The following is a 21,060-nucleotide window of genomic DNA, read 5'->3' as shown; positions in this document are numbered from 1 at the left end:
TTAAGTTTCATACCTCCATGTTCATAAAGCTGAGAAATACATATATATATATTCAATCTAAGGGAGGGGGAAACAAACAGTCAATATTAAACACCATTTTTAGGAGGGAATTTTACTGTTTGAGAAACCTTTTAAAATGTCAAGTTTTCACATTAAGGGATCCGTAGTCTAACTGCTCATATCCTTGACATACAGTATGTACAAAAAATGTACTGTAGTAGTAAAACAGCTATGCAAATAATGCAACACACAAGGGACTCTAACAGGAAGCTAGAAGGTTCCTATTACTCGAGAAAACTGTAGCAGGGTGAGCTGACTCAGGGAAAATGAGCAGCTAAGGAACTAGCTACCTGCTAGCTGAGTTGTAGACAAAAGCCAGCAAATGACATGCATAAGGGACAACCAGCCAGGCTGCTCAGGGGCTAAGAGCTGCAAAAAACAGCTAAGCAGCAGGCAGGGCCTTAGGGTCACAATGAGCACACCTGTGATGATGACTGCTGAGCCAGGTGACCAGAAGCAGGCAGGCCTTAAGAAGTATATAAGCTCAGGGCCTGTGCCTACACATGCACTCTGGACCTGAGGCTCAGAGAAAAGAGTTCCAGAGCAAGAAGGGCCAGGAGAGCTCCTACCTTGCCAGGAGTGCTACCTTGGGGGAAGCAAACAAAATGCTACTTCCTCACAGAAGAATATGACCCAGGATAAGGGGAATCCTTGTACAGATAAGTACTCACTGTTTACAGCTGGACCCAGAGTGGGTTCATTAGTGTTACAGCCAGAGGCCTTATTCCTTTGTTATAGTTCATACGTGTGGCAAGGGGCGATTTTGGAAGCCCCAGAGGTACCCAAGGGACATGTGACAGTTTTGAGCCCAGCCAGGGCACTGACAGTCAGCACTTGTAAAGGGATGAAGCCAAAGCTTGAGAAAGTCAGAGCAAGTAGTAGCTAAGCAGGGTTAGGATCCCAGTGCCCAAGAGGGGTGGAGATAGGGCCAAAGGCCCATAGTCATAGGGATGTGGAACAGCACCCAAGGGGTGAGGATCAGGGTCAGGGACCCAAAGCCCAAGAGGGACTAAGCCAGAGCCCAATAGGATGGGGTCCTATTGGGCTAGGGCTGGAGTCCAGAAGCTGGGATCAATACAGTAGGTCTGAGCTAAGCAGCCAGCAAGGGAAAAGGGGCAGAAGCTAAGTAGGCCGACAAGGGAAACTGGTTGGACAGGCAGCAGCCATGAGGCTAAAAAGGGGAGATGAGGAAGCCATGAAACTGTCCTTAAAGCAATGAGTAATTAAACCATAGCCAGTGAGAGGATGAAGTCATGCTCAGGGATCCCTAGAGCAGCCTCCCTTTTACAAGTACATATTTACACCAAGATATGGCACACAAGCAGAGACACAACAAGAAAATACTTTCTGATGCATATATATTATAATAGGGATGCTGAGTCTGTTCCAAGTAAATTACTTGGCTATGAATCCTTGCAAAGAATAAAATGAATGGAAGCAAAGTGAAAAGCTACTGCCAATAAAATATATCACAGGAAAAGTTGCAGAGCAGGGGTAGTGAACAAAATAAAATGACTCATAATTCCCAGTCCTCTAACTATACCACAGGTAGAATGGTTGTCCAAGAACCAATACAGCCTCTTGGAAACCCCGAAGTTTTCTACTGATCTGAGATCAGATCTTCTAGGTATTTCCACCAGGAGGCAGACTCTGCTTTCAGATAAGCAAGGGGAAGAAAAAAAGAAAAGAAAAAAAAAAAACCAAACACACACACACCACCACAAACCAACCCACATAACAGCTTGATCCTCTATAATACAACTCTTTTTTTTCTTTTATTTCTCTGAAATGTTATTCCCCTCTTTTAGAAGCTTCAAGGAAGCAGTACTTGTAGTCAACTTAACATGGTAAGGGTCAGGATAGTCTGTTGCTTTCAAGTGACAAATGGGTGAAAGGAATGGGTCAATACACAAACTGACAACATACAGCAGCAGAGTATCTACTTACATCTTGAAAAGCAAAGACTGCAATACAGTTTCAGAAGCATAAATTAGCCTTGAAGGACTTCAAGTTGGAACATAATTCTACTAACGTTTCATCTGAAGCTTTGAAGGGCTTGTAGTCTTCAAGGCAAACAATGAACATTTATATAAAAAGGATTTTCATTTATCTCTAGGCAAATTACAGCTTCCACAAGAGTAATAACTAACCATTTCTTTTCTTGAAGTTATGCATTTAAGAAAATACCTGCCTGTCCCACTCCAAAATCTTGCACCAGCAGGGATATCAGTGGATCCTGGAAATCTGCAGATCTAACCATCTACTTAACAACATTTTTCAGTCTGTAGAATTTTCACTGCATGCATGCAGTAAGACGGTTGTACATTTTTTGCTTTTATGGTGTGTCTCAAACAAACTCAAATAAAACACACCAGCAATAGCCCTGATGTCAAAAGAAACAAAGCTAGGAACAAATTCCTTTAATAAATTTCAGATAAAACGTTAGTTTGCAGAAAAGAACATCATGAGGGAAAATACTAACTGAATGAGTGATTAAGAAGGAACTTCTTAGCCAGTTGCTGAAAGGAATTAGGGCATCCATACCACTGATGTGCCATTCTGTTGAGGCCTCATATCAAAATTCAAAAAATCAAAACTGTCAACTGGAAGTTCTCAGATAAGAATCACTGCTTTAACCTTTGTCACAACAGAGGTCCTGCTGCACCCTGGGCATCACAAGGAATGAGAAGGTAAGCGCACACTCCTAGGGCAAGATCCGATGAATCCAGACATTGACAAACCATTTGTGGTGTATATGGATGCCTTAGAGTGGGCTGGGGGCAGCATTAATGCAGGCAGATGCCCAGAGGCAGAAACACTCCATTGTGTAATGGAGCAGAAAACTGTTTCCCGGGAAGAATAACCATGCAACAGTTGAGAGAATGTTTAGTCACTGTGTGGGATCTTAAGAAATTACACCCTAATCTGTTTGGGTGACATTTTACAGTATACCCAGAACAAATCACCACTGGCTGGGTTACATCAGCTGAACAGTACTAATGCCAAACTGTCCAGGCCCAGTTGTTCCCTCTCACTGCCCAGACCAACGCACACACTTGTCCCTGCCTGGCTGTTCCTTCTCCCTTTCCAACCCCTGTACTGTGCAAGGAAACAAGTATACACTCCTCCATGCTTATCTACTCCTCTCCTCCCACACACCACTATCTGGTATGAGGAGGTAAAAAAAAGTCATTTTTGAAATGGGGTGCTACTCAATTCACAGACGTTACAGAAGGATACCTGAAGTGTAAAGTGTTTGAGAACCACTGGACTGAAGACTTCACCAACAGTTTAACATTTGTCAAGAGTTTGAGTTATATATATATATTAGTTTAAAACTTCCAAGTTCCATTTGCTCAGTGTTTTGGATGTCACAACTCTCCAGTCTTCTACAGTAAGGACTTTTTTTTTTTTTTATTAAAGAATGAAAATTGGCATAACGTCTGACGTACCAGTGATATATCCTGGAAAACGAGGCGGCTTTCAGTATTTCACCAAATCAGTTTTTACTGACTTAGATGTCCAATACAATGACGGAGAGAAACAAAAGAGACACATGTACCTCTCATGTAATGGTGCCAAATAGGGGAAAGAGAAAAAAAAAAAAGTCTTTTCCACTCCCCATGGAGCCAACAATCATGACCCTCCATCTCCCCACTCCCAACACATTCTCTCACAGTAGAAAAGTGATATTCCCTAGAGCAAGGGTTGAGAATATTTTTGGGCCAAGTAACAAAAAAATCCCACAATCTGGACTTCGAAGATTTCAAATGTGCCAGGGGCAAACAGTAAGGGAGAAGCAAGGGACCCGATTCTTGTTGTGGCAGCACAACCCTGGCTCCTTCCCCTCTGTGGCTGGCATGCATGTTGTGGGGCGCACAAAGCCAAGCTGAGGCTCTGGACCCTGGCACATCAGTTGCAGCCTCCCAGCTGCCTGTCACATCCAGAGCCCAGACCAGATATTCCATGCCGAGGAAGATGGACTCGCATGCCATGCTCTGGCACATGCCGGGGGTTGCTGACCCCTGCCCTATGGGTACATTTTTCATTTGGTAATTAAAAAAACATATTGTGAAATCATCCCCGTAGCGAGCAGAGTGAGCAGACTGGCTCACTTACAACTATATGAAATGCAGCATCCATGAATGTTTCTTGTCATCTGTATTATCTAGTTCCATAGATTACAGTCTGCTCCAAAGCCTGTATGCTTTTATTCAATCATTTGTGGAAACTAATCTCTGCAACACCAAACATTATTTGTCTCTCCACAGGTTTACAGATGGATATCCCTTTCATTATCATAACCAACCAATTCGCAATTGAGCTAAAAAATAAAAACAACTTATTTTTATAGAAACAGGCTTTGACTGTTCTTTTACACTGTTTTTCATTTAGCCTTAAGAACATTTAAACTAAACATAATAAGGGACAAAAGTATGTTTTTCCCTTCAAAAGTAGAAAAAACAAAATATTTTCTAAAACTTTATACCTCAAAAATGACTTACCTGGTTTACATTTAACTTTCAAAAAAATATTTGTTTTGTGAAGCAAATCATTAAAATTTCCAAGTCAAAATACATTTTATAATAAACTAGAATTGTGTGTGTAGTGAAGTGGGAGAAGAGCTCCTGCCCTGTATTATAATATACTGTCAGACAGCAGTGTTAAAACTGCTATCCAACTAGGTGAAAAGGACAGTCTCCAAGCTAAACTCTCTTTGTAAGGTCCCCTTAAGACTGTTTCATTAGTGGGTTTCTATTTTCTCCCCCAACAAATTAAAATTATTAAAAGGACAACTGGTGTGACAGACTCCTCTCTTTCCTTGATCTGGAAGAGTTAAAAAAGGAACAGCCACCTGTATTCCAAACTGGTTGGTTCCATTAACTAAGAGGTGGTTTACATGATAATTAGACATAGTTAACCATGTTAGTCTGAAATCAAATAGAAAATATGATGAAGCAAACTTCAACCCACAAAAGGTTGTGATCTCTCTCTCTTTCACACATACACATCATATGGTGTGAATCTACCCTGCCTTTTACATGTCAATACCAAAATTATGTTCTTGTCTGCTCTGGAAGTCGACTGGTGAATTAACACGATCACAAAGGGTATTGTGGGATAAGGCAAGGGAAATATTTTTAGCAAAACTCAACAACAATAATTTCTAAGAACTACTTAAAGAAGTGCCCAAGGATTTTGTTCAATATCAGTATTAACAACCTTTCAAATAAGGTACAAGGAATTTGAGACCATGCCTTCCTCCCTCAAAGAGCCAGTATTTTTTAACTTTAGGATTATCAGTAAAATCAAGTTTTATCTTCTGCTGCTTTGCTGGGACACCATTTTTCAAGAAGAACCAGGAAAGCAAAAATAACTATTTCAATGAGTTAAACTGGATATATAAAACATATACAGCTGCAAAAAGGTCTCTTCTACTCCTAAACAGAACACTGTTCTCTGCCATTCTTTCACTTGGCCATAACAATCTATGAATTCATAAATAGGACTTATCAGGAATTTCCCCATTTCAAAAAATGCTTTTCATTACAAAAAGCTGATAAAACCATACCAGGTTTTAATGAAAGTTTCAATACGAAGTTCTCTCAGGTCCAGGATATAATTGCTCCAAAGAAGTAACTGACACATCCTCCAGACAACATGGTAGCCAATAACCTGACTGTTAGATATTCACAAGGGATGTAAAAGTCTCAAGTTCACAGCCCTGCTATTCCTGCCTGGAAGCAGGGACTTAAAAGGTGAAGTGATATCCACAGTAAATCGCCACAACCATGCGGTTAGAGATTCGGTCTCCCTTTCTCTGGTCCAATTTGTATTTAATCCATACAAAATGAATTGGCTCCAACACCAGAGGTTGGAAGAGAAGAGTAGTTTACATATATCCAGTAGCCTATTGTGGATTCCGCCCAAAATGAGGACAATGATTCGATTCATTGATTCAGATCACTGTCCCAATTCAAGTCACCGGAATCTGAAGATCCAATGCTGGTTCGGAGAATCAGCTATTCAGCCATAGACACAGCTTTCAATTTTTTCCTACATACCTCAAGGTACCTGGCATGGCTTATGAACATGAGGCAGGTAAAGCATCCCACAGGAGCATGGGGGTGCGCATGCTTAGTGGCAAACCCAAAAGAGGACCAGAAGTACTTTCAATCCACTTCTGGGTCCACCGCTAAGCACGTTGGGGAACCCCCCGCACCCGTCCAGCTCAGCAATCTGCTGTGGGGGGACCCTGGATGCTGCCCCAGACCCACAAGGCACCAGTTGCTGAGCCAGCAGGGCACAGGGAGGCCCTCCAGCGTGCTCCCCAGCAGACCTGGAAGTGGACAGAAAGTGCTTCTGGTACACTTCTGGGTCTGCTGCCGAACCTGCTGGGGACCACCCCCCGTGCTCTGGTGGGACGCTTCATCTGCCCCACCATCTCAGCATTCATGAGCTGCCTGGTACTTGAGGTATGTAGTAGATAAAGCTTTAAATGTTTTTTCTATGTCTGAACAGTCAAAACTTTCTCAATCAATTCAGAGGGTTCCAATGCGATGCAGAGAGATTAAAAGGTCTCCCGATTTGATTCGATTCAGATTCAGAGATTCGGCCACCAAACTGGCCCAAATCTCCACCAAACTGAATCAGCAACCAAAGCTTCACACTGCCCTAATATACACATTCCTTGCATTTTTTTTTCCACAAAAACAAAATCTAAAAGATCTCTGTATAGGTCCAATGCACAACACAAAAAATTTCAGGAGTCTCAAAAATGTTCACTGGAATAAGATACCATTTCTCTATTCATGACTACAATCTGATTATTCCATCCTTTGGTATAATGTGCTTAAACCTCTTCAAAAGACTCCAAATGACAAAGAAATCTCCTCTAAGACCAGCAACTTATCTAATTGACTGGGTACCAGAGAATAAGCACCCAAAGCAGTCCTACTACTAGCTACTGCTTTTTTTTTTTTTTTTTTTTTTAAGGCAGCCCCGAAATCTAAAACAATGACTCTACAGCAAACCAGAGAATTTTCCACAGGAAATTTTCCATTTCTCAAAATTCATTATTTCATAAAATTCACTAATAACAACAAATGGATGCCAATATAGTATTAGGCAAGCTTGGCAGTTTTAAAGTTATAATTAATGTTTTTCAGGTGATTATCCCTAAGAAGTGTGAGAGAGAGTACATATATGTTTCATTAATTTGTAAACAGGAGGGTAAACACACTCACATAATAATCCAAACCAAAAATTAAGTTATGAATTCACCTAACTGGCTGTGCAGGTCAAATCAAAGCCAAAGCTAAAATTCTTATTTCGTCTCAGACTGCAAGTGAAAGCAAACCCAAAACTAAGACTGTGATTAATTTTTGTTTCACTTCCAGTTCAGCAAACACACTCATTTCTTTCCTTGAGTTGGGGAAGTTGCAAGTGTTTGCATAAGATCTGTTAGGTTTTTACTGCTTTGTTTCAAGTAGGCCTAATCAGAAAAATACTAGTGTGTGGAATCATTACAGTGAAGTTCAAGCCACGGAAGGAAGGAAGAAACTTGGTAGAAGTAAATATTGTGGGCAGGAGTATGCTAACAATGCAACAAGAATGAATAAACATTTAATATGTAGAAACTGTCCTGAAAGAGTACAAGCCATATACAGAAAACTAATAATAACAACCAAGTGGTGGAACAACTTCATCTGAGAAAAGTCTGCTACAGTAATCCTATGCAAATAAACAAATTAATATGTTAAACAACACACAATATAGACTAGCATCTATATTGTTTGAAAACATTATAATTTTACAAATTTGTTAATGCAACTCTGGACTATTATTTATTTAAAATATTTGTATCCTGCTTTTCTGCTTGCCCCAAGCACCCAAAGTGGCTTAGGCTTAACAATATTTTTTTTTAATTACATAATAGATAAATAGTTAACTATTTCAACCCAACACAGCAAGCTTAGTCCTCTGGCCAATGGTAGAGGCCAAACTATACTTCCCTTTGGCTCTGTGGTCCCAAGGCAACTAAGCAGCAAGTTAAGCAGCTGTGTTCTTTCTAGCAGGGAAGGGAGAAGCCAACTCCCTGCTGCTTCTTCTGATGGATGAGGCCAGACTAGAATGGCTAAAATCCACACCCCCCAACTTTTGTTGCAGGAACTTGATAGCTCAAGTGAAATAGCAGATTTACAAAAAATAGAAAATGAAAATGTTGCACTGCTAAGTCTGGGGGAAGAAGAAGCAAGATCCTCACTTTCAGGATCACTGTCACCAGATATGCAATCCACCAGGAGTAGCTGTTCAAGACAGTCAAGCTTTTTATCAAGCTTTGTGGACAAAGTGTCAAAAGAAGATCAAGAAAAAAGCAGATGAGACATTAGTTCGAGCTGTATTTGTGAGTGGTATGCCTCTTTTCATAACTAAAAAATCAATACTAGAAGAAACATTACAAACTAATTCACCCATCATATAAGTTACTGACACGTTATCACTTATCACATTCTCTCTTAGATAGAGTATGACAGAGTTCAAACAATGCTTATTCAAAGGACTGGTCAAGCAGAATCATTAACTGATGTCAGATGAATGGATGAATATGCAAGGAAATCCTTTATTGAACATTATGTTAGCAACACCTGAACCAATATTCCTGAAAGCAACTGCTGCCAAATCTTATCATCATACAGGTGAATACATAGCCAAATTACTGACAAGAGATTGAAAGTGCAGGTCCCTGCAGGGTACAAGCCCTTGTAACTGATAATGCAAGTAACATGAAAGCTGCATGACAAATATTAAAGGCAAAGTATCCTCATTTAATAGTATCTGGCTGTCTTGCTCATAGGTTGAATCTTCTGGCAAAGGACATAGTGTGAATACAATGAAGACAATACCCGCAAACTGCAAAGTGATTGAGAAGGTATTCAATAATCATCATGTTGCTAATCAGACTTTGAAGAAGTTACAGAAAGAGCAGCAGGGGAAGGAAAGTGCACTTTTACTGCTGGGAGAAACTAGATGGGGCTCGGCTACAAAGTGTTTACATAGTTTGCTGTGCACAAAGATCTGTTTGCAGTGTGCTTCAATAAAATGACACAGTACCCCAGATTATTCCCGTGAGTATTCGGAAGCAGATTCTCGACAATGATGTGTTCTGGGTTTGAGTTCCAAGAGTATTCAATTTGCTACTACCAGTTTCAATGGCTATCAAGAAACTTGAAGGAGACACACCAAACCTTTCAAATATTTCACAGATAATCAGACAACTAAATGAAAATCTAAATGAGCTTTTGCCTTCTTCACCTCTATCCAAAAAAATTGTAGTAGTAAAACAAATGTTTACTAAGAGAGCTGAGTCTTGCTCTCATCCAGTTCATCTAGCAGCAAACCCTTTGGATCCTCAACACAGAGGACAACATTTATCAGAAGATAATTTATCTGCTGCTCTCCATACAATTATGGAAGTAACTAAGAATGTCCCCAACATCAATGAAAATAGCCATAATGACAGACATTGCCAAGTACCGCACAAAGCAAAACTTTGGAGCAAAGACATCATTTGGTGGGCAGCAGAGAATGGGTGTGAGAGGAGACCTAACTGCTGTCCAGGATTGCTCTAAGGATCCTAAGCATTCCACCAACAGCAGCTGCTTGTGAACAGAACTGGAAGGCTTTCAGCTCAATCAAGACAAAGACAGGAATAAACTAACAAATGAATGCACTACTAAGCTTATTTCTACTTTTCAAAATCAACTGTTTCTGGAGAATCAGTCAGTAGCACAATTAGTGAAGAAGATGCAGTGTAGTAAGTTGCCCTTGCCCATACTCATTGGTAAAACCATCCTTTAGCAAAAGAGAATGTGGCTCAAGTAGTTCTGAATCAGATTTCCCTCAATCCGATTGTGAAATGGAACTAATAAGTAGTGCTAATAACTAATAAGATGATTCTACAGATGTGACAGTGAAACTGGAGGTGCCGTAATGACCTCAGAGGAAGAGTTAAACTCTGTTGAAGGAGATGAGTACACAACAACAGCATATCATGCACAGTTCTTCAGGTGTGCTAAAATTAGCGTATGAACAGTTTTCAGTGCCTTTAGTTCTTTCCCTTAAATTTAAAAAATGTAAGGGAAGTACATGCTATTGTGTATTGTCTACCTTTTTACAAGTATTCCAATAAACATAATTCCTTTCTACATACAGGTTTGAATATAACATTTAAACCACATTAATTGTGCTGTATTTATTTATGTTCCTAATCAAATATTTCAGTTCAAATACTTGTGGCTATCTGGGACATAAAATTAACATGGAGGAGTACTTTTTTAGTTTTGTTTACTAAATAAAAGTCAAACATGGAGACTTTTTGGGATTAATTTGTATTAATCCCTACAAGAATAAATAAGATCATGCTCTATTTAGAGCATTGGGAAATTTTCCAATTCAAAATTTTCCAGAAAACTCAGATCTCTGCAACAAACTACCTAACTCAAATTCTCACTAAGCCACAAGGCCTTGATAAAAACCCAGATGCTAGCTTCATCCCCTGCCCCCTCATCAATACAAACCACAGCATCAGTGGGACCACCCTCACAAAATATAACACCCAGAATTCATTCACCTGCTCTTCTAGTAATGCCATCACCTGCTTACAGTGACCCTTTGTTGTCTACATTGGCCAGACAAGGCCATCCCTACATAAAAGAATGAAAGGACACATATTAAGCATCAATTCTGTAAGTACACAAGAGCCCATGACAGAACACTTCAACCTTCTTGGACCTTCCATCTCTGATCTCAAAGTAGCTGTCCTTAAACAAAAAATTAAAAATCAAGTTAAACATGAACTCACGGAAAAAGAAATCACCTATAGACTGTCTTGCATTAAACATGGTCTAAGGAGAAACCACAGATTTCTATTCCATTACCTGAACTAGCTATTAACTCCAACCACTTAGTCATATGTCCCTCAGTAATGGGTTAACTGCCTTGCTTTCCCTACAGCCTTTTTAAACCCACCGTTTGCCTCTCTCCACAGTGTCCCCTTTCCCTGTCCATTTCCTTTGTATTTAAATTCCTTCCTATTTAAACCTTTCTTTCTGCAAGTCAGTTCATAACATATGACAAGGCCACAGGCTATGACAGCATATGCCTCTCTGAACCAGTTAGTTTCTAAGGTACCACCATGTTCTACCTTCAACCTGGAGTCTTTCATAGCTAGATTTCCTCAGATAAACATGCTTTATTCTTCACTCTCCCATCCTTTGTCTTTGACTTTCTATTCCACATCATCTCAGGGGAGCACAACTGTCATTCAGGCTTGTAGATCAAATGTAGTCTTTGTAGCTAGGGCTTTTATTATCGTTAATGCCATTGATGTGCATAATATTAAGCAAATTATCCAGAATGCACATAAAATTTCCATTTTTTGTTATTACTTAACCAATATACATTATTCTGTATCTGCATATCATGCAAATGTACTGCATTGTCTAACTCTACCGTCTGGTTCATAGTATAATTTCACCCCATGTAACTGCATGATTGGCACTGGAGATGGTGAAGGGGAAGAAGTTGTCAGAACTGACAACTAAAAGCCCTGAAACTGTCAGAAACTAGCAGATTTTGTAGGTTCTAATGCAGCAGTACTGACAGCCATTGACTTGGTATTTAATGACCATTTTTTTTTTATTAAGTTTGGGTGAGTAAATACTCCAGGTAAAGTCATTTTAGTGTAAAGTCATTTTTCAGGACCAAGGCTAGACACTTAACCATAATAGTACACTCTACTTTGAAAATTGGAACCAAAGCACTACCTGACACTAAAAGCTAGTTAGAAGCCAATACTGGAACTTCCCAGACTGCAAGTGCTTCTCATGCATTCTTACAAAGAATGTGGATAGCTACATTCTGATGAACTCCAGTGTCAAATATATGGATATACTTGAATTTGACATAAAAAATGCTGGAACAACTGAAGCCAGGTCCTTACCAGAATTTCAGAGAAGACTAGAAGTGTAAGAAGGCATTTTCTAGATACAGATGCTACCTGGTTATATGACAAGGACACAAGGAGGAGGAGGACCTGGTTATATAGTTCTAGCAAAAAAGTTAGACAGGACCTCAGGCTTTACCCAACTTTAGCCACGCATTGCTTTCAAGAGATGATAGCGGCCGTGTTAATAAATCTTCAGAAAACATAACCTGATTCCAACCATAATAACTCTGGTCTTGCATGGGTTCAACTGTACCAAATACTCTTCACTGAAGAGTAGATTTCTTGCAGGCATTCTGGTATTCTAGTAACGATGTGATGGTAACATCATTTGAGATTTAGATACAGAGTTAATCACTACTGAACCATTTACACTTTTTCAATAAACTAATGTAGATATTGAAAATAAATTTATATTAAACTCTACAAGGTACATATCAGCTATCACCACTAAGTCAAAAAACAAATGGAGCCAACATAGTGTTACAGTATTTATTCCTGTTGTGTCATGTAGGCCAAACATCAGTACTGTGTTAAAAGTTAAAGACAGATCTAGCTGGCATATACAGCCATAATAAAAAAGTAATCTTTTAGAGCTGTCTCTGTGCTCCACCCCGGTCAGAATCTTAACTGAGACATCCAGAACATCTGCTGATGTCACATGTTGTTGGAGCTTGGTAGTAACTACTTTTCACAATTATTTTGCCCAGAAATGGGAAGTTACAGATGGCACAGTTAGAATCAAGAACCGGCTTACTGAGGATTGAGCAACCAGCATTTTTCAAGGCATCCAAAAGCTGTGCTATTCTACAGGAGGCACCATTTCAAGCAGTAGAAGGCACAAGCTGGAATTCTAAACTGTCCACGGCTTTTGAGATTCATCACATAATGGGTCAAATTCAGGCAGGAGTGGTCAGAGAGCAAATCAAAAAGATTAAAGCACAAGCTGGGCTCTTCTGGCTCTACACATGCAAAACACTGCATAGATCCAAGATGTGTCCCACTGTCCAATGGTAATGCTGATTATTACAGACACACTGGACAAGCCTTGAAATCATAGAACTTAGTTTCCACCATCCCTTCATGCACAAAACCACAAAAGGATGACCAAGGCTCAGTAAAACTTAAAAGAAATACTCAACTGAGCCAAGCATCTAAACTGCACTAATTACTCTGAAGTGAACTAGAAGAAAGCAATTTTACCAAGAGAGAAAAGAAACCCAGAGGCAGCAATACCCAACAGCCAAGTATCGAGTCATAACTAAACAGCTATAAAAAAGAATTACTTGGCAGTTTCTACCAGGACTTCTCAAATGTCTTCCAAGAATGAAGGTACACATTCAGCCCTAGTGGAAACACTATCCAACAAGCTCCAAGCTTGTAGATCTCATACCCTTGGCTACACATGTAGCTCAGTATTATGCAAGTCGGGCATAAACATCCTGCTACCTTTATAGAGTAAATCGAAAAAAACAGTACTTCCAAAAGAAGCATGAAAATGTAAAATGAAATGATTCATTTGTTAAAAAGTCAGTGAAATAGGTGAATAAGGTTGGAGTGCTGTAGCTGTGAAGCATACAAGAAGCAGAGGTTTCTCCTGATCAAGTGGCCTTCCAAGTGTACCTTCCTCCAAAAAACAGAAAACTTAACACCTGAATGCTTGTCCAACTGCTCTCCCAACTATGCAGTTGTTCCAGTAAAAGACATCTGAAAAATTCCCTCCTTTTCTTGCATATTAGTGAAATATTCTGCTCTTCATTGGGAGAGAGTACACTTAAACATATTAGAATTCCCATTACATTTTAAAATACACCCATGACTATTGGCTGGCTATCAGACTGGCACTGATAAAAGGAGAAATGACATTATCAGCTATCAGCCTTTTTTGGTCATTGTAGCTGATAATTACAGCCACGTGCCCGGAGCACCCTGGAAAAAGTAGTCCATTCCCCACACCCTGCCACCAGCCCAAGCCTGAGGCAGACCACAGGTCCTGGCAAGCAGCAGGAGAGGGATGGGGCACCAGGGAGCAGTCACAGGACACCACACTCAGCAAGAAAGGTACTGTTACCAACTCCTGCTGCTGTTGCTACCACCATGGCGAAGTCACACGTGCAACAGGGGCCTGAGTGCCAGGGCTACCACAGAGATGTAGGGCTGTACATGGGCAAGGTAAGGAGCCTCACGGGGGACATTCTGCTCCACCAAACACTTCTGCAAAAGCAGCTTCTCCCTGACAGCCATGGAAACTTAGCTGTGTGGGGTCCACTGGCACTGGTGCAATGGCATGCTCTGGGGCTTCAAAAGCACCTAGTGCCGCTGTCCATATGAGGGTCCACCCTACCCACCCAGGACAGCAGCATGGAAAGCAGGGCCGCAGCTAAGAACCATGGGTGAGGGGGCGGTATACATGGGAATGAGTGTACATGGTGACCACCTTCCCCACTGAGGGCCGGAGCAGGCAGGAGGTGCGTCTGTGTGAGACAAATGCAAAACAAACAAAAACAGTCTGTCAGCAGTTTAAAATGCCTTGCACTATTAGGAAATATTGGTTATCAGATCAGCATTGGCAGATATGGTTTGTTAATCATTGGCTATCAGTATCAGCTAAGAAAATCTTTATTGGTGCACCCCAATTTTTTTTATTTTTTTTTTTACACAGAGTATTATTTTCACACTAGGAACACTTTTGAGAGAATGATGAGAACCAATAACAATAATCCAAGAAACTAGTAAAAAAGAACCAGTAAAAATATTAAAATGTGATCTGCAATAGATAGTTTACCCAGTTGCTGGTAGCTTTACCAGTATATGAATGGCCACAGATTAACTAGTTAAATATGCTGTTAGTGAATTTTTTTTACTTTATCAATCATTCAGGTCACATTTTGTCTAGTTCTGCTGCAGCCAAACAGGCACCATGCTCCAACAGTATTTTGATAGATGTAAAATCAAAGCATAATACATGCTGCTGCACCACACTAGAGCAGGAAACAGCTTTGGAAGGAACGGACATGGCAGGACCTGAAATGGGAAACTTTAAATAATTTAAATAATTTTAATTCTAACCTTCTCTCCCTACAAAAAAAAAAAAAAAAAAAAAAACCTGTTCAGTGATGACAAATGCAAATTAACGTACAAGGGTATTTCGGAACATAACAGTAATTTAAAAATAAAACCCATTCTGTTCATAGCGATCATTTACTGAAACATCTCCCTTCTCTACAGTCATAAACGATGGGTGCATTTAACAATGCCATCATCATTTCCCACTGCTGTATGTCTCCCCACACTGCACACAAAATGATTTTATTTAGAAATCATTGTTATGTTCTGAAACATCTTCATACATGGGGAAAAATAACCTCAACTATACAGATACCTGGAGTGGCCAGCTTGCAGCACACATACCAGAAGTGACATTGGCACCTGCTGCATGTGACATGCAGATTTTGGATGCCCAGTAAAGGGAGGCACCAGAATGGAGTCAGGGAGCAGATCAGGTGTCACTACCAATAGCTAGGTTAACCTTTCCCTGGCCATGCAGCCACTACTGATTTCAGGACCCTAGATCCTTGCTCACGATCAGAAACTGTGTTAGTTGCTGGGCCAGGGAAGGGTTAAGCTGGCTCTTGGCAGGGACACCTCCTCTTGCAGATGCCTCCTGTCTGGGCTCTGCTCTGCACAGCTGGAGGGTTAAAAGCCCTGCTGCCTCCACTCCAGCTTGCAAAATTTATGAGGTGCAGGGACTAGAGCAGCACTTGGAAAGGGGGCAGGATTTAACTTATAGCATGCCTGTCAAAATGGCTGACCACCACTGACATGCACAATGCTGAACTTGAAACCAGTTACCACTAAGGGAAGAAAAAAAAAAAAAAATCTTGAGAGTCATCACAGATAGTTCTCTAAAAGCTTCATCTTAATGTTGAGTATCAACAAAAAAAAGCTAATAAAACAACAGGCATTATTAAGACAAACTAAAACAAAACAGAAAACATTGTTATGCCACTATATAAATCTACTGTGCATCCCTATCTTGAATACTTAAATACCTATAGTTCTGGTCTCTATGTCTTACAGAGGATATAGTGGCATTAGAAAAGGTAGAGAGGGGCCAAAAAGATGATCGAGGTATGGAGCAGCTGCTGTACCAGGAGAGAATACAAAACTTACTGCTCTTCAGTTTGAAAAGGAGAAGGCTGAAATGGATATGACAGAAGTCTATAAAACCATGAATGACATTGATAAAAGTGAATAGGGAACTGTTATCCACTAAGTCCCCCAGAAAATGTCAGGAGGCAGGTTTAAAACAAACAAAAGGAAATACTATATTAAAAAAAAGTGTGTAGTTAACTTGTGAAATGAGGTTGTAGAGACAGAAAGTATAATCCAATTCAAAAGGGGACTGGACAAATTCATGGACGAGCGGTGTACCGCAGGGGCAAGCAATTATTTTTGGCAGAGGGCTACTTACCCACTTTTGGTAAGCTGTTGGGGGGGGGGGGGGGGGGGGGGGTCGCATGGGTAGCCCTGCCCCTTGGTCACCATCTTGGGACCAACGTCTCAGGGCCTGCACCTGTGGGGCCCAGAGCAGGGCGCAGGCTGGCGGGGTCTGTGGAGCCAGGCTGGGCTGCACCAGCAGGGAAGCAGGGAGCTAGCCCAGCTCCACAGAGCCACTACTGGCTGGGACCCTGTACTCCTGCCACCCTGCTCTGGGCCTCGGGACACCAGCGTGGGCCCTGTGCACCTGCTCACTCCGTGTCCCCCCAGCCCCACGGTACAGGTGGGAGGCAGTGCACAGCCCTGACCCCCTGCTCCCTGGCAGGGAAGGAGCTGGTGCTGAGCATGGGCAAAGGTGGCCCTTTGCCCGTACTATAGCTTGCACTCCCTGCTACTGCCACTCACAGCCCACGCAGGGCTGTCCTGAGCAGGCACAAGCAGCCCCATGTGGGACACCGACCTAGGACAGGTGAGGGGCCGCTTTTCCCCAAGCTCAACACCAGCTTGTATGCCACCCCTCACTGCCAGCTTGGGCCCTGTGCCAGCTCCGGCCTCACCCATCAGGGCTGCACGCAGCGGGAGCAGCTGCAGCCCCCCCCACTCACTGTGCCAGGCAGTGTTTGCTGTTGTTGCCCACCCGGAGCTTGCATGCTGGGTAGCCCAGAGATGGCAGTGGCAAACACTACCTGGTGCAGCAAGCGGGTGGGGGGGGCCACAGCTGCTGCCACCACAGCACAGCCCCACGGGGCAAGCCTGGAGCCAGCACAGGGCCCAGGCTGGCAGCAGGGTGGTTTACAAGCTAGTGCTGAGCATGGGAAAAGAGGCTTCTCCCCCACCCCATGGCCAGCGCTCCATGCTGCAGCCGCTTGCAGCCCTACTTGTGCCTGCTCCGGACAGCCCCGCACAAGCTGCGAGTGTCTGCAGCTGTGAGCGTGGGCCATGGGCTGGGGGAGGTGCCGCTTTTCCCCAGGCTCCTTCCCTGCCCATGGTCCTTCCCTGAGCTTTTTGCACCAGGGCAGCCACATGGTGCCAGGTCAGAAGCCCCAGAGGCTGAGGGGGCGGGGCTGGGCAGGCCCTACTATTGCAGGAGCCCACTGGGCTTCCCCAGGATCCTACTGCCCCTGGTTCCTATAATTTTTTACAGGAACTAAACACAGACAAATATTACATTTTCTAAATTTTGTAGGGGCCCCACAGGCCATATTTTGTCTACCCCTGGCCTACTGGGACCTATTAAAAACAACAATCAGTATTCCCTGGTCCAACATCCTTAAACTAATGATTGTTGATGCCAGGGAAGGTACAAGAGGTAAATCCCTCTAGACAGGCCCCATTCATATACTCTCCTTCCATAGCATCTACTACTTGCCACTGCTAGAGATAGGATACTGAGCTAGGTAGACCATTAATTCAACCCACTGTGACACGTACATTAAATTCTTCTGCTGCTTGCATAGAAACAAAGCCATACATTTTCAACAAGATAATTAACAAACAACAATTAATGCAGAAAACATGCATCTTCATCTACATTTTAAATATTAGCTCTATTTAGTCACTGAACATGATATGAAACCATTTCCACAAGCTCAGCAACCAGAAGAATAGATGGTATTCATCTGGCTTGACATCTCTTGCAAACTAGATTATGCAGTTTTATTTTTTTTTCCATTAAAGTTAAATTTCTTCCAATTCCTCAAAATATTCAGATTTGTTAAATAAGAGCTGCACACCCTCCCCCTTTCTCAAACCTCACTTAACACAGGAGCTAAAGATCTTCTCACCTGGATGCATATATACCTCTTTTCATTCCAACTAACTACTGGTATCAAATTTAAAAGAAGACAACACCCAAGCAGGTACTGCTTTTAATATCACTTCCATTAATTCCACAAAGCATTAAAACTGTTACAACATTCTCGCCCTCATGCATTATTTCCACAACATAAAGTCCAACAAATGCAAAGAGATTATTATGTTCCACTGAAGAAATAAAATCAAGCAGTGAGAGAACTCCCACCACTTCTGGATCTTAGTTTTTTTGCTAACAGAAAACATAAATGCCACAGCAAAATTTTGCAGTTGCATGACAGGAAGTTGTGTCAAGTAAAGTATGTTTTCCTCTCTATGTATGTTTGCCAGACTAACGAAACAATCAGAAATAATCATCAAGTCAAGTCAAAAAGTCTGTTTAAAAACATCACCTAATAATTGCGTGAAAAATTTTCATGATCTTCCAGTGAGATTTCTGTATTATCCTTAATCAGCAAAAATTAGCATACTTAGTCCTAAGGGGAAACAGAAGCAGGTATATAATGCCTACTGATCTGAAAAGGGACTATAGATTGACATTTTCCCCCTCATTTTCTCAATTAACAAGACTGTATTAGTTCACATCATTTTAAAGTAAGTAAACAAGTATTTCTGTCATCTTTCAGACATAGTGAGCTACACTTTTTAAACACATTCATTGCCATGGTGTTTAAGGAGAAAAAGATTATATTGAACTAAAATTGATTTAATTTCCTCAGCTACTGTGCCACTAACTACAAAAAATGCAAAACTAAGCTCCTTACCACCCTCCCCATTATGGGCCAACATCTTCATTTGTACCATTTCTTTAACAGATTTTGTAGCATGTTCTGTAACAGCAGACTGATTTGTAAACTCCCAACAACTGTGTTTAGATCCATGCACCTGTACAAAACCAACTAACCAACAATGCTCTCAGTGCATGACCCAGGAGAGGAAAAAATTCAGACCCATCAATGAAATAGTTACACAGCTACTGAAGTCTCTCTTTAATATGTATGCTTCTAAATCCCAAACAGCATTCCCCATCTTTATGGAAATACCTGAAACCACAGCCTAATTCTCTCTATTTAGTACAATCCCCACCGATACATTTTTTCCAGCTAAAACAGAAAACAGGCTTTGACTACATACCACTTCAGGAAATGGTACCTCACAGAATTTATTTCACTGCTGAACTATGAGACAATTGTTATAGAAACAGAAACAAAAACATCTACTTTATCAGTAAGCTCATTTGCTAACTATTACATAAATAGTTAAAACCATTTCTGAGAACACTGGTCTATTATTTGCTATGTTTACCTGTACAAAGAAGTAATTAATGATTGGGAGCAAACAAATTCCCTCTCCCCCTTCTCTAAAAAGGGCAAATAATCCCTTCAAAAACTGGGGGAAAAAAAAAGAAAAGATTTTACGCTTTCCAGGTCTTCGCCATTTCTTCCAGCCCTGGCAATTCCAACAGGGCAGCCCCACTGCTTTCCCTTTTGTGTGAGGAGCAGTGATATTTGGGGGACCGGAGGGGGGCTCTTGTATAGCACCAGCTGCATGGACATAGAAGCCCACTTCACTTCCCAGGCACAGCTGTGCCCGAGGCCCCTGGCACTCCTCGGGACCCTTTTGTTTAAACGTTATCGCTGGATTTTTTTATTTTTTTTTTACAGGCCCAACCTCAAAGTGCCCGCCAGGCTGGCAGCGTGTGTGCAAGCGGGCCCACGTGTGTGTGTGCGCCCACGCGAGGGGGTGGTGCCCGGGTGGAGGGAGGGGAGCGCCCCGTGTGCCCAAGGGTGCCCGCTCCGGGCGCACACAAGGCGCGGACGGCCCTGAGCAGGGCAGAGCAGGGCTCCCGGCCCAACGCTGCGCCCGCTGCTCCCTCCCTCCACCCCAAGGCCCGCACCCAACTCCTAGCCCTGCCCCCGGGCCCTTTAAAGAGCCACGTGCCCCCACCCCGGGGCCGAGCTCAGCCGCGAGCTCCAAAGGACCCCGCCGCCGCCGCCGCCGCCGCAGCCGCCGCCGCACTCACCACCCCGGTGCCCCGCGGCTCGCGCCAGCGCCGAGCAGGAAGGCAGCGTAGCGCAGTGCGGGCCCGGCCGAGCCGCCCCCCCTCCAGTGCATGAGCGGCGCGTCCGGATTGGCCGGCGCGGGGTGGCGCGCGCGGGGCGGCCTGTAGGGAAGGGAGGGGGCGGGGCGCGCGCCGGGGTTACTGCAGGTCGCTCGGGGCGCGAGGTCAGTGGCTGCGCGCGGCTGCCGGGGCGGGCGGGAGACCCACGTAGCAGCCGGCCGTTGCCAGCCACGCTCTTCCCCGCCGGCGGCCTGTCAATAACTCTTGCCTGGCCGCGCGCGGTGGCGGCCCTCAGCCATGCGCCGCCGCTGGTCTGTGCCCGGCGGGGAGGGGGGCTGTGAAAGCCCGGCGCACGCTGGCAGCTCTTTCATAACAGATTAAATTATCCTATTGGAAGCTCAAAATTAACATATTTGCTGAAAAAATGATTACGTTAAGAGTTGTGCACGTTAAGAGCCCGTGCACATCGTACATGTAGAGATACGTTATTTACTTTCTATTGCTGATAGGGAGCGGGTGAGAACTGGGTCAGAGGTGAAGCATTTCTTTCGAGGCAGCAATCCTAACGAAGTGCTGACAAGCCCACAAGTTGGTTAAGACTCTCTGAGGGTGACTTGGG

The 21,060-nt window shown here is 42.6% G+C and overlaps 1 protein-coding gene across 5 annotated transcripts in view; it reads right to left on the bottom strand.

The window, feature by feature from the left end:
• ACSL3 (acyl-CoA synthetase long chain family member 3) overlaps positions 1-20,552 on the bottom strand; it is a 128,778-nt gene extending 108,226 nt beyond the window's left edge. For 2 of the 5 annotated variants that reach the window (XM_090051794.1, XM_090051790.1), the window contains exon 1: positions 20,403-20,526. The gene's annotated coding sequence lies outside the window, so the exon portion shown is untranslated. Of the gene's footprint in view, positions 1-19,684; positions 19,704-20,402 lie in introns of those variants that run through there. The other 3 variants (XM_090051792.1, XM_090051797.1, XM_090051796.1) reach the window with 3 other exon arrangements.
• Positions 20,553-21,060: the final 508 nt, after the last annotated feature.

The sequence above is a fragment of the Crocodylus siamensis genome, chromosome 6 (genome assembly GCF_052110815.1).
Source record: "Crocodylus siamensis isolate JL-2025a chromosome 6, ASM5211081v1, whole genome shotgun sequence".
In the NCBI taxonomy this organism is placed as follows: domain Eukaryota; kingdom Metazoa; phylum Chordata; order Crocodylia; family Crocodylidae; genus Crocodylus; species Crocodylus siamensis.
This window is presented reverse-complemented; position numbering and strand designations above follow the sequence as displayed.